At 37.0% G+C, this 12914-nt stretch overlaps 1 protein-coding gene across 1 annotated transcript in view; it reads right to left on the reverse strand.

Annotated features, from left to right (window-relative positions):
• The window catches only part of RIT2 (Ras like without CAAX 2), a 181000-nt gene that overhangs the window by 69707 nt on the left and 98379 nt on the right, over positions 1-12914 (reverse strand). The window lies entirely within an intron of this gene.

The following is a 12914-nucleotide window of genomic DNA, read 5'->3' on the forward strand; positions in this document are numbered from 1 at the left end:
TTCAGTCTTCTGGGGTTGTTCAGAATACAAATCACAAAATCTGTTCATTTTGCTATATTAGTCATCAAGATAAAACCACAGATATGGAAGCAGGCAAAGGCAGAATGTTATTGATTTTATTCAGATCTCAGAAAGAATTTCAATGGGAATCATACTCAGAGGAAGAAAGACATGATATAGCTGCAGTTGATACTCTCATCAATATAGAAAAATGAAGATGTCCTAAATTATCAATCTATTTTCAATCACCATCTAGACAAATAAAGCCATATAGTGAAAAAGCAGAAGGCTTTATCTATTTTAATGGATAATGGCATTGAGGAGTTTCTTAGTAATAGCTTACTAGTTAATTTAATGTATTATATATTTTTTATTATTACTATGTGTTAATTTTCTCTTAATATCAGTGTCTTTATATAACTATTTTCTGCCAGAGATTTCAATACTATGAAGATTTCTAGTGCTTCTCTTTTTGCTTTTTGAAGGAAAATAGCCATTCTAACCCTATTTTACTTTAATGAAACACACTTCATGAGAAAAGCAGACACTCTATTCACAAGATTAAGGAACTTGCTAATTAATAAATAAAGAAGACTTCTATAGTGCTGTATAACTTCAGCATACCATTAAGCCTTTAATTTAAGTGTGCAGGAGGAATAAAAAATTCCTATCAGAATTATCCTATAGTTTTTTTTTATGAAATTTTATATTAATTATCATCTCTTTCCCTTATGGCCATTTTACATGTGCTCCATAAAAAGCAATTATTTTTTCTTTTATGAACAGTCCATATTGAAAATGTCAGGCAATCAAGACAAAAATAAAATTATTTTGCTGTGCTATGGTTCCAAAATGAGTAAAAGAGAGATCTTCCTTTTTTTTTTTTTTTTTTGGTGGTAAATTTAAATGGCATGAATGGCGTTAGGTTGACAGCCCTGGAGACTGAAACACACTTTGTGTCCACCTAACAGTGGTATAGACAGTGTAAGCCTCTCCAGCTGTTCTAAAAAACTAATTGCACCTCCGCTATAAAGAACATTGGCATAGATGGAAATTCAGTTCTTGTAAGTGTTAATTCCCACCTCCATCCCATCGCTAAGACTGCCAGGAAAGATTTTTAGAATCAAGTGTAATGGCACTTTTATCACTGTCCTGTCTAAACATGGCTTCATACTGCAGATGCCACTGAGGTCAAAGGACAGAATCCGACGGACACCACTAGATTTGTGAACAAATTCCATGGACACCTTTCATTACGGAATAAACCTTACACACAATTCTCTGATACTGCTTCCCTCCAGTAAAACAGAAAAGACTGAAACACATGCTTCCAGATAGGAAAAGCAACAAAGAATTAATTGAGGCCCATGAGCCCTCCCCACCTTTGGCTTCCACCTCCTCAAAGGCTCAAGTGTTTATCAAATGGTGTGCAAAACCCTAGCAAGAGGGAAGACACCAGCTGTGTTAGTAAAATGCTCTTTGTGTCAAAATTCAGAATGATAGTAGTGTTAGATACTTTTAAAGTCTTATACAGCAACTATTCATGGGCTCAAGAAAGTTTTTCTTTGCATCCACCGCTGTGTCTGACCTGATGTCTCAGGTGTTTGACACCACCATGTCCTGTCTGATGTTTCCGGACTTCCAGGCTTCAGTCTCATTGACCACAAAAAGTGTTGCTGACCCATCTATGATCTCTAGAACTTTCCCATTCCCTTTTTTTCTGATAGGTCTCAGTGATTCTCACAATTGCAGACTCTCAGAATTAAACTACGTTCAAGTTCTCTCCCCCTCCTGTTTGAATATCAGAATGCAGAAAGGGACAACTTGCATCACCAATCATCTTGCAGTCACAGACAATCATCAGTGAAATCACCAAATTCACTTCAGGAGGGAGAGAAAATGGGATTCAAAGGGAATATAACCTCCCCCTTAGCATCTCTTCTGCAGTGGGGAAAGTAGCTAAACAGCTCTGTAGCCCAAATCAACAGACAGATGCCACTGAGTCTGCAGAATACTCAATACCCATTTCACCCCAAGGAAAGTACAGATCATCTCCTCTATCCCCTCTTCCAAATTCCTGCTCTTTCACCTTCTCTTCTGACTCCAGCAAGCACACAACAACCTGAAAACCCTTCCCAACATATATTTAACATTTTTCATGAAATACAGAAAAACTGCACAATTTCCTTCATATGAGATGCTAAGAAGGAGAGCAGAAGAAATCAAGACCACCACCTGAATTCCACATTCCTGTATCAGTATGGAATTTATTAAGTGAAAATGCCCAGATAATTCTGAGAATATGGCCATATATCTCAGCCTGAAATCAGTGTAAGTCTTGTGTTTGACTTCAGTGGGAGATAGATCAGGATTTCTGTGACAATATCTCTTATATGGTTTGACACAATCAATAACGTACAATGATTGGAAGGTGATTAGATTTGGTCTGTAGTTTTAGTGTGCTAGGACTCAGAATGTCTGGGATAATATTATTTGGATTTCAGAGGAAAAAAACCTCATGTTTCATGCATTTGCCAGATTCAAAAATTCCAAGAAATCGTGGGCTGTAGAAGTGAATGGAAAAAAAAGAGCAAATATTACATTTTTAACAATAGTGAAAAAAAAAGATTGTATGAGTCACAGCTAGAAAAGGAATAGAAGAATTGTCCCATGGTTTCAGTAATGACAAGCATCATTAAATGTAAAGACACTGTCTTCCCCACTACCTCAGAGGAGATGTAAAACAAATTCAAAACTTCAGTGACTAACTATATATGACAGGAACACCCAAAGGGTGCCCTGTGGTGCTGGCGCATATCCTATACTGAGCACATTGTTGATGCTAGATTATAATGTTAAAACACACATAAACATATACGTGAGCGCGTATAAAAACCTGCACATTTCTGACAGTGTTAGTAGCAGACAATTAAAAAAACTGACAAGTCATATTATTTTTCTCCTTATTAATCTTTTGGTTTGTAGTATGTGGTAAAAATGAGACAGAGATAGAAACAGAGAGAGAGACTATTCCCCGAGCAATAGATGAAATAAATGCAGTAATGATGCAAAGAATCCCAAGCCTTTCTTATCTTTGAAATAACAGGAATTTGATGGGGATACACACTGTTCCATCATCCATTTAATCAAGATATTAAACATTGTCAACCCCTATACTGACCTCCAAGAAACATCACTCACAACCTGCCACCAGCTGGACACTGAATTGCTGACTGGTACTCTGTGAGCCTGGTGCTCCCACTAATTTTCCAGTTGTCTTGTAGTCAACCCATCCAGCCCATACCTTCCTGAACTCAAAAATCAGATTGGCTGCACATTCATGCCACCCCAGTCCTCCCCTGGGCATGTGAGGAATGAAACGTTTCATCTGAGTGGGTTCATTCATTCTCTGACAACATACATTAAAATAAATCATGCCACAGTAACTACCTTTTCTCACACTGCATCCTATTCCTTTTTCAAGACACAAAACTTGTGCTGTGCTCTAAAGGGATGTCCTGACAATTAATTTCAAACAAACAAAATATTAGCTACCCTAACTACCAGACTGGGTCTGGGCTTCTGATCAATATATACTGCATGCTTAATGCTGTTAATGACTTTAACACAGAAACCTGAATTCTGACATTTTATAGACATTTGACATCTTGAGTTGCAACTGTAGTAACATGTTTTTAATGTCATTTTATCACAGGCAATTTCCTGGATCTTCTTGAATTAGCTATGTCATATCAAACTATTTAGACAGAAATTTAGAAGTTAATAGTACACATAGATTCTGTACTGTAAAATTTGGATACTGTATGACTGAGAAATTGGAGGTTTCTGGTATGATATGGAATGCATAGAAATAGATGGACAGATTGGATAGAGAGAGATATTTGCCACTTCCTTTTCTTTTTCAGATTTGTTTTTTTGAGAAAGGGTTTTGGGGTTGTTTTTTTATTTGCCTGTCATGACTGCACAGCTTAAACAATATCACAGTGTGTGAAGTTAACATGCAGCTATTCTTAGACAAGCTGTTAGATCTGGTTAAAAACAAATGCTTCTAATTTACCAATTTATCTGAAAAAAAGCAAGTCAATAAGACAAGAATACAAACAAGTCTTTAAAAAAAAAAGATAATTAAACTGATTAATCCTCTTTTCTTTAAAGGCTAGGTCATGCTGTTATTATTTGTGACACCATCATGAGCTGTAATTAAATTCTGGCAAAATTTCTTCTCTTAAGTAATTTGAGCTACTGCTGCAAAAACACACAGGAAACTATCCTTGCTACCAGAAATTCATGTTTTTTTTAAATAAACAATGCACTCAGAAAATGTTGCCTCTTATATGAATCTGCTACTTTGCCAAGGGACTTTCATTTTTACAAAGTTGCTCATTACTGTCTCAGTTTCAGGACAGCATCTTTGCTCAAGTACAGATTAACTTGAGGAACATGCATTAGTCCCACTCTAATTAAGTGTATGCTTAAATAGTTTCCCGAACTGGAACTGTAGTGAATAATATTTAAGAGTTAGGCTGAAATCTTGATTTGACTCATGTAAAAATAGCAGCATGTGTATTAAAAAGATACCTTCCCAGTGCATGCCATTCTATTTCACCTATATGTGCCTCTGTGGAGAAAATGAGAGGATAAATCTTGAGAGATGGGAGGTCATATTGCTTCAGGCATGGATGGTGGAAAGGTAAAACCATCCACCAATTAGTACTGCCTGATGTGGTATGTTCATGCCTTTTCCCATTCAGCATCAAGATCAGGCTGATGCCTGGCCTGTGCACAATGTGCAAGAGGAAGATTCACAGACAGGATAATCAAGACCGCAGCAAATGAACTGAAATAGAATAGAATGCAATTTTGCAATCAGATGCATGAAGCACTGTCCCCAGAGTAGGACAGGAACCAGAGTGTGAGTCATAGACAGCTCCTTCCTTCCAGCTTTCTCTGCTGGTGAAAAATGAGCTATGGAAGTCCTTCAGGGATAATTAGCTTCCTCACAAATTTTGCTTTCCAGCACAGGAATCTGTACAGGCTTCTAACTAGCCATCAAAAAAATGATTCCACTGTGGATTTACTTGCAAGCTGTACCTCTTTGTGTGGTCACTGTATAACCAATGGGTTTCCCTCTGAGAGCGCTGAGGTATCCGATAGCATCCTGAACTTATGAACAAGTCCTGCACCAGGCTGTTTTGCAGTAGGCTTGTGGAGGTAGTTTTCCAATTGCACTTGCATACTTCAGTTAGGAAGAAAGATTCCTCTAGCAGAGTTGAAATTAATGAAAAATAAAAAGAACAATAAAGTCTTCAGAACAATTAGCCTCCATATTTACAAACCAAACAGACAAGTCCAAGAGTCCAAATTTCACCTTGAGGTGCAATCTAGATGAAGAAGACAAGTGGTGAGAGGATCTCTCTGCAGCTTCACACCTCTCCTCCAACAGGTTCTCCCACAGGAGCCAAAACATGGCCACACAAAGTAAGGATTTGGTACATGTGGAGGACAAAATCTCTGAGGAGGATAATGAAGTAAAAGCAGTATGAAGTACTGGGAAACTTTTAAAAATAAAAGGTGTGTTGCTGTTTAATATCCCCAGACAACATCTGACCTTGCAGCACCATCCTTAGTATAGATCTCTCACTAAAAGTGTTGTCCTGCTTTGGTTACAACCAGTTAGTTGCCTGTTTTTATCTCTGGCTATCCAGTCCTACTACTCAGCCTTCCTGCTATAAAAGCTTTTTTCTGCAGCTCAGCTATTGCTACTCTGCTGTTTCTTCTTTTATGGAGCAGCTTATTATCCGCATCTTAGCCCCCTTCAAATGTCTTCTCCTCTGTGTTGAAAGGATTACAGGGCGTACTGGATGTTTCACTAGAGGTTAACACAATTACGAATCCAGAAATGAGCCAACAGTTTCATTACAACTGTCTGTGTGCCTGATTGCATTCACTGCATCCTGGGTAATATAATCACATATTTCTTTCTGAAATATAAAAGCATTGTAATGACAAAGAGGTAAACTATGTATAAATGAATATTTGCTAGAGAAAAGAAAGTTAATAATAATAGAATTTCCTTGAAAGAAACTATAACTGCCAAATTGATTTCTACAATTGTTTTGGCATAGAAAAGCATACACATTTGGGGGGAATGAATTTTAATACTGAAAGATTTTATTTAAATGATATAAGGAAGATTTCTCAGGATGGTGAAGGGTATGAAAGAAATCTTGACATAATAAAAATCAGTTAAAAATAAATAGAAATTAGAGGTGCAGAGGAACATGACAGAATCCAGATACATATTTTTGGTAATGTAATGTAAGAAAGTGATTATCAAAGGTTTGACAGTTTTCTAAGATAATAAAGTATCATGATAACTTCAGTGGTTTTAGTTCCAAATATTCAGACAACTGTCAAAGCTCCATCAAAACAGCAAAAATGGCTTACATTATTCAGAACTTGAAGAGCAAAGGAAGAATATGATGTTATGTCATATGGGAAAGGCAATATGTAGGCAAGCGAATGTTAGTGATGACGGCAGCTCCTTTCAAATGCAACTCATTTTCAGCATGCATTCATCCTAGCAAAATGGAACTGCATGAATGTCCATGGAAAATGAACAGTCAAGGTGACATCAAGATGGATGAATGAATTCATCTAAAAATTCAACCCAACATTTATAAATCACACAAAGAGCTTTGAAGAATTTGCTTTATTCTGCCATATTCTTCTCTGGCTTGTTTCTTATTAAAGATGCTGTTAGGCTTTTTGTAGTCATTGTTATTTAGGGTAACTCTACCTGCATGCAGTTGAAATATAGTAAGATCACAGCTCACTGATCTTTGAAAGGGATCACCACCTAATAAGAATGACTATTAATTAGATTTTACTCAATTAAAAAACAAAGGCAAGCTGAATGTGTTTTAAGTCTAGTCTGCAGATAGCAGCAACAATAACAACAAAACAAATCAGTAAGTTAAGAGTCTCAATGAAAGGATGATCACGAACAATTTTGTTAGGCTTCCTCTCACCTAAACATTGCTGTATAAAGGCAAAGAACCTAGTCGTCATTGTCTTCCTCTACAGTCAACAGAGAGAAAGGCATCTTCAGGGGCATATTCATCTCATTTTATGATATATGTCTAAGATAAGTGATAGTTCCTATCTTCCTCCATTGACTACATAGAGAATCTGGTCAACCCATTTGGTCTCATCGCTTCTACATGACTAAAGGTAACTCAAATGTAGACCATTCTTTGTCAGTAAATAACAGAAAATGCAGATCTCCTGACTTGCAGCTAGAAAGTTGAGAAGAAACAATGAAAGCTTTCACTCTGTGTAGCGCACTGGCCTGACAAATGAAAATCAAGAGTCCTCAGTAGACACACTCTTCCACCCAAATGTCTTTAAGAGAAAACAGAATTGCTTGTGGTGAAGAACATTTACAAATCTGAGAGATTAGTTTTTATCCTGAAAGCGAAGGGATTCATCCTGATACTACCATAAGAAGTTCAGAATACTGCAATTACATGGTTAATATGAACAAAAGAGAGTTTAGCAAACAGTGTTTCATAGTCATGTACCAGAAAATGTAAATAAAATAAAATAAAATAAAACATAATATAATATTCTGTAAGTATTTTCAGTGTCTCAGCCAGGCACCAGAAGGTATGGACTGGCAATGTTTGAAATATACTGAACAGTTATTTGTGTAAAAAACAAAAACAAAACAAGTGAAAAAAAGGAACATTAGCTGTCTCAGACTCAACAAATATTTCAAGGTTTTAGAAGCCAGCATGAAAAATCGAGCAATTGTCAAAGCGAGAAGTCTAAAAGTTGATAGTGACAGTATCTGATAGCCAGTCAGCCCACCTTGAACAAATTCCACAGTAAAACCTTACCTAAGTGAGAACGTTCTACAGGCAGCTGGCTCAGATCCTGAGAATGTATTTAGCCACTGCAATCCTGATTTGAAAATTATATTATGTCTTAATAAAACCTAGAATGTGAATATAATGAAACCCCTGTAATTAACTAGCACTCCAAATAAGACACTGTTCCATGTTAAAGAAAGATTTCATAAGTTCCTACTGAAGGAGGGAGGGGAAGGAAAGAAGGAAGAAGGAAAGGAAATGATTTCAAAAGCACTGGTCCTGCTCAGATAAATGCTTGACAGCTCAGGTGTGGAATGGTAAACAAGTGCATATTTCTCTTCAGGACCAAGACTGTACTGACAAAACTAACAATTTTGATGACAGCCTTCCCAGAGAGGCCAAGAGCTGAATGAAGCGTGAGCTGCCCTCATAACCTTAGACTCGATGGATATCAACCTGTTATCTATATATTCCAGTGAGCCCACACTATATTCTTTTGGAGTCCAAGAAAAGTGTATAGGGAAAACTGTTTCACAAAGACTATGCAATTTCTATATAGGTAGAATTTCCAAAGGGGTTCTAAAGTCCACATGAAAAATTTGAAAAAGCTGCTAGAAAGTATCTATTCTTTCCAGCTCAGAGCTACAGCACATCGTTCGAAAAAGCTTATGTAGCTCCCCACTGAATTGCTGAACGTGATATATTGGAACGGTCAGTGGACAAAGGCTTCTGGATAATTTTTTTCAAACAGTCCTTCAACAGTGAGGCAGGTTTTTATTTAAAAAAATTTTCAACTAAAAATTGAAATTCAGATTTAGCAGGGCATGAGTTCAAATGGGACCAGTTGTTTATTGTAATTTTTAAAGATTAATATGTTTTAATTGTATAAACTAAATATTTATCCATTATATAGCTTTTAAACCTCATCAGGAACTAGATTCTCGTCTGGGTTAAAGTGACAAAGCTTAGCTGAAGTGGAAGTATTGCACTTTGTAAGCTGGTCCTAAATGTTTCTTATATTTTAATGACACTTAAAACATATATAGAGCCTATCTATATTAATTCAATGACTTTAATGTAAGAAGGCACTGAAATTAGATTGGTATCTAATCAGGCACTTAGTGCTCTATTTTTTACATCAAAGAGCTTTGGGATAAAATACATGAAATACTTAAAAGGTCCTTAGAGCAAGGACTAAAACACAAGGACTGAACACAGATGAATGCCTTAGCCACTCATGTGCATTTACTATGCAAAATGGAAAAAGGTCAGAAAGGACTGGATGCAGCTGTAGTACGAATGGGTGGAAGAGAATGGAGGGTGGAGGGAAGCTTGCCAAACTGGATATACAAATCAAGATAATGACTTATGAATCTGTTTTTCCCCACAGTTGCTGCATTGTTTCAGAGAAAACAGAAAGTGTTTCTTCCTTAGGCTGATACACGTAAAAAACATTTTAGGAAGGAGCACAGATAAAGCTATTTCTCAAGACACACAAAAATGACAGGTGTACTTAAAGACAACAATAATTTCTCTGAAGCCATCAGAAAATAAAAATATTATTTAAAAAAAAAGCTTATCATTTGGGGGTTTTAGTAGTGTTTCTCTTTACACAAAATTTTAATTGCAGATTAGTTTAATTCTTGTAGCCCCATTGATAGATTTGAGGCAGGCGACATACATCATTAATTGTATTGTGCAGGGGTTCACATTTCAAACCAGACTTTTGTCTACCAAGCTCCTGCAGCCTGTCTGATTGTTGTGGAATTGTCACTAAATGGAAATGATGTCAGGGAATATTGAACCTAATGTTATGTTTCCAAATACTATGAATAATATTACAGTAGCTTTAATGAATTTCATAGAAAAATATGTCTTTAAACAAAGCAATAATATTAGTCCTGGTGCCCTGGCCCAATTCCAGTGCGGTTAATTGCATTCTGCTTACCTGCTATTTCTCGGTAGTTTTAATTGGATATATTTGTGTACCTTACTGTTTGTTGGAGCTGTACATTGACATGTTGATGCTGTACATTGTCAACTCATTGCTGTCTGTCACCCCAGAGTCAGCTGTCCTCCATTCCTGACTGCCAGAGCACTATTAATCAAGCCATGACCACAGTACATGACCTTGAAAAGATTTCTTTCCCTCTCCCTTCCCCCAGTTCATCAAGTTACTTCTGTATTGCTTAACATAGCAGGTGAGCATCGATACAGCTTATCGCGCTGTTTGTTAAACAGACAGTGCTCACTCAGGTCCCAGCCATGACAAAACGTGCTGCTGGAGGCCATTAGCGTGTGCTTAAACCCGGGTACGGAGAGGACTGCCCACACATTAGCGTTTCAGCTTGGCCCAGAGGGGCCCTTTGGAGAAAATCTCCTAATCATCTCCACTTCCCGTGCTTTGCTTTGAATTGTGGAGTGGTCTCTGAGATTGTGACCTGCACTTCGGATGAAACTGAAGTGGAAGATATGCTCCAGGAGCAGATCTTATACTCTTCAGCACCAGCTGAGCATGCAGTCAGTGGTCCTGGAGCAGAGCTAGTCCAAAGTGAAAAAAAAAGTTCAAAAGTTCTGAAATATGGACATCAGGTCCTCCGAATAAACTGTTTTACTCTACAGCTTGACTCTTGTTAGTTCACATTACTTGCTTATGCAGACATAGTCATATTCAAATGCTTTATTCAAATCAGCCAGTTTGAATTGTACCATCTTACTAGTCTTTGATGTAAGGGTGTTCCATGGCTCAAAATCTGGCTGGCAAATCATTTGAGAAAGATGTTCTAACACTGCAGTGTTTGTTGACAGTTGCAGAACGGTTATGGAAGAAAAGGTTCTGAAGACCTAATTCCTGGCTCTTTGAAGGATTTTAAACTAATTAGGACCTTGATTTGGGATTGCCTTCATACACGTTTAGGCAGGATCTTTAGTGACAACAATGTATAACAGCTTTATGTACATCTGTCATATCTCAAAGATATCATTTCTACTATCATTACCAAAAGCTTCCCTATGCCCTTTACTCTTGAGGGTCATTTGTGATATTCAATTCAGACATTCATGCACATCAGTTTTCCTGTTTGGAATACCAGACAAGACCATTAAGGAGTATGTAAAACATTTAAATCAGGCATGCACTTTTGTTTCAACTATCCCTTGAAGCACACAGATAAAATATTTGAATGACTCTTTATAAGATAGATAATTGATAGTGAGTAAAGCCTTTTTTACTCTGAGATATACAAAATTACTCCTGTTGTAGCTGTTGCTTTTCCCAAGCCAAAGATGTAATATTTTAACAGATGGCTCCAAAACTTCAAAGCTTAACTGATGAGCCCTATAGTTCACAGTGTTTATAGCAGAAGGGGCTCAATATGAGATTTTTCTTGGCCTAGTACAGGCATAAGCAACCACTGAAACACTCAGATCTAAATCTTAAGTCTCCTGGAGTAAACAGAGATTTGGATGTCCAAGATTAATTCAGTCCCAGAACTTTAAAAGTTTTGAATCCAGAAGACTAACTAACGAGAAATGATTATGTCAGAGATTTGCATATTTTGCCTACTATCTGCATTGACAGTGATTAAAATATAAATGCCCAATAAAACACGAGATCAGAAAATGATCCTGCCAAAGATAACTGGAAGAGAGCCTTCATATCACCTAATGAATATAAATACAGTGTTGCTGGAAACCTGGTCTATAGATAACAGTGGATAAAACAATCATACTCAGTTCCTCTTGGTACCAGGTGCAAGGCTCTGTTCTCTCAGCAGAACAAATGCATCCACATCCCTCCCCCCATCTGGTATATAAAGTATGTCAGGAGCTACACGTATTGTGCTGAATGTTGCACATGATGCTGTTTTTTAAGATCTCAAGCTAAGTGTTAAACTACAATTGGATTGCCACCATTAAGGTTTTGTCACAGTTTGATTTAGGGAGAAAGTCAATGGTCTGGAAACAGACGTGAAATTCTTTAAATGTACTTCATCAGGTCTTCAAAACTGATTTCAGGCTTAACACTGCCTTGGATTATCTTAAGGCAAAAGGAAGAAGACAAATAAAAGGGGAGAAGAGTGACAGGGTAAGTGGTAAAAGAGAGATAAGATCATGTGAACACAGATGCTAATGAAATGAAAAATACCACTTTATTAAGCTGTTACGTATGTCTGAACGGAAGGCAAGTCAGTCATTTGAAAGCAACTTTCATGTTTATAAAGAGCCTTTTAGACTTCCATGTAGAAACTCTTTTTTCCCCATTCAAAGTATTTGCTTAAGATTAAGGACATTTTCCATCTTGCATTAGCTCACAGCCAAGCCATTTCTAAGATGATCTCTCTCTCATTCACTGTCTTGCACCCATACATACACACACACACGGAGGAAGGGGAGAAGAAGCAATGGGAAAGGTGAGAAGTTTACTCCAAACTCCAAGAGCCACAGTCAATGTCCTCATAGTCAAAGAAATCTATTGCTATACGGGTGGTGGCAGCTGGAGTCTTGTATACAAATCAAAGTGAACTTGTCTTGCGTGTCCCCTTCTTACGTGAATATTCTAATAACACAACCACTGGCTTCTCAGGCAAAGATAATCTTTTATGTATTTATTTATCTTAAACTAGAATTGGTTTCAGTCTGGCTTGAGAAAACTTTAATTGAACATTGTACATTGATAGAAAAATATCTGGCTTTAATGGAACTTGCAAATAAAACTTTTTTTATCACTAAAATCCTGGCTGAATCTATTTCTACACTTAATAGATAAATAACATCCGAAGAAAATAGTGGGATTCATTTACAAGTAAAAAGCAAAAACATCTGGATGATTGGCCAAGACTACTTTAAGATCTATGTTATCTGAATGAAATGTACTGCTAAGGCCTTATTTATTACCGATCCTAGTGTGTTGCTCTTTGATTAAACCTCATTTTGTGCTACTAATTCTCAGTAGTACTGCACAACACATGCTACAGAAATCCCTGAGGTAGCCAAGGAAAAATGAACCCAAAACCACAG

Source organism: Apteryx rowi, unplaced genomic scaffold, assembly GCF_003343035.1.
Source record: "Apteryx rowi isolate R43461 unplaced genomic scaffold, aptRow1 scaffold_87, whole genome shotgun sequence".
Classification (NCBI taxonomy): Eukaryota; Metazoa; Chordata; class Aves; order Apterygiformes; family Apterygidae; genus Apteryx; species Apteryx rowi.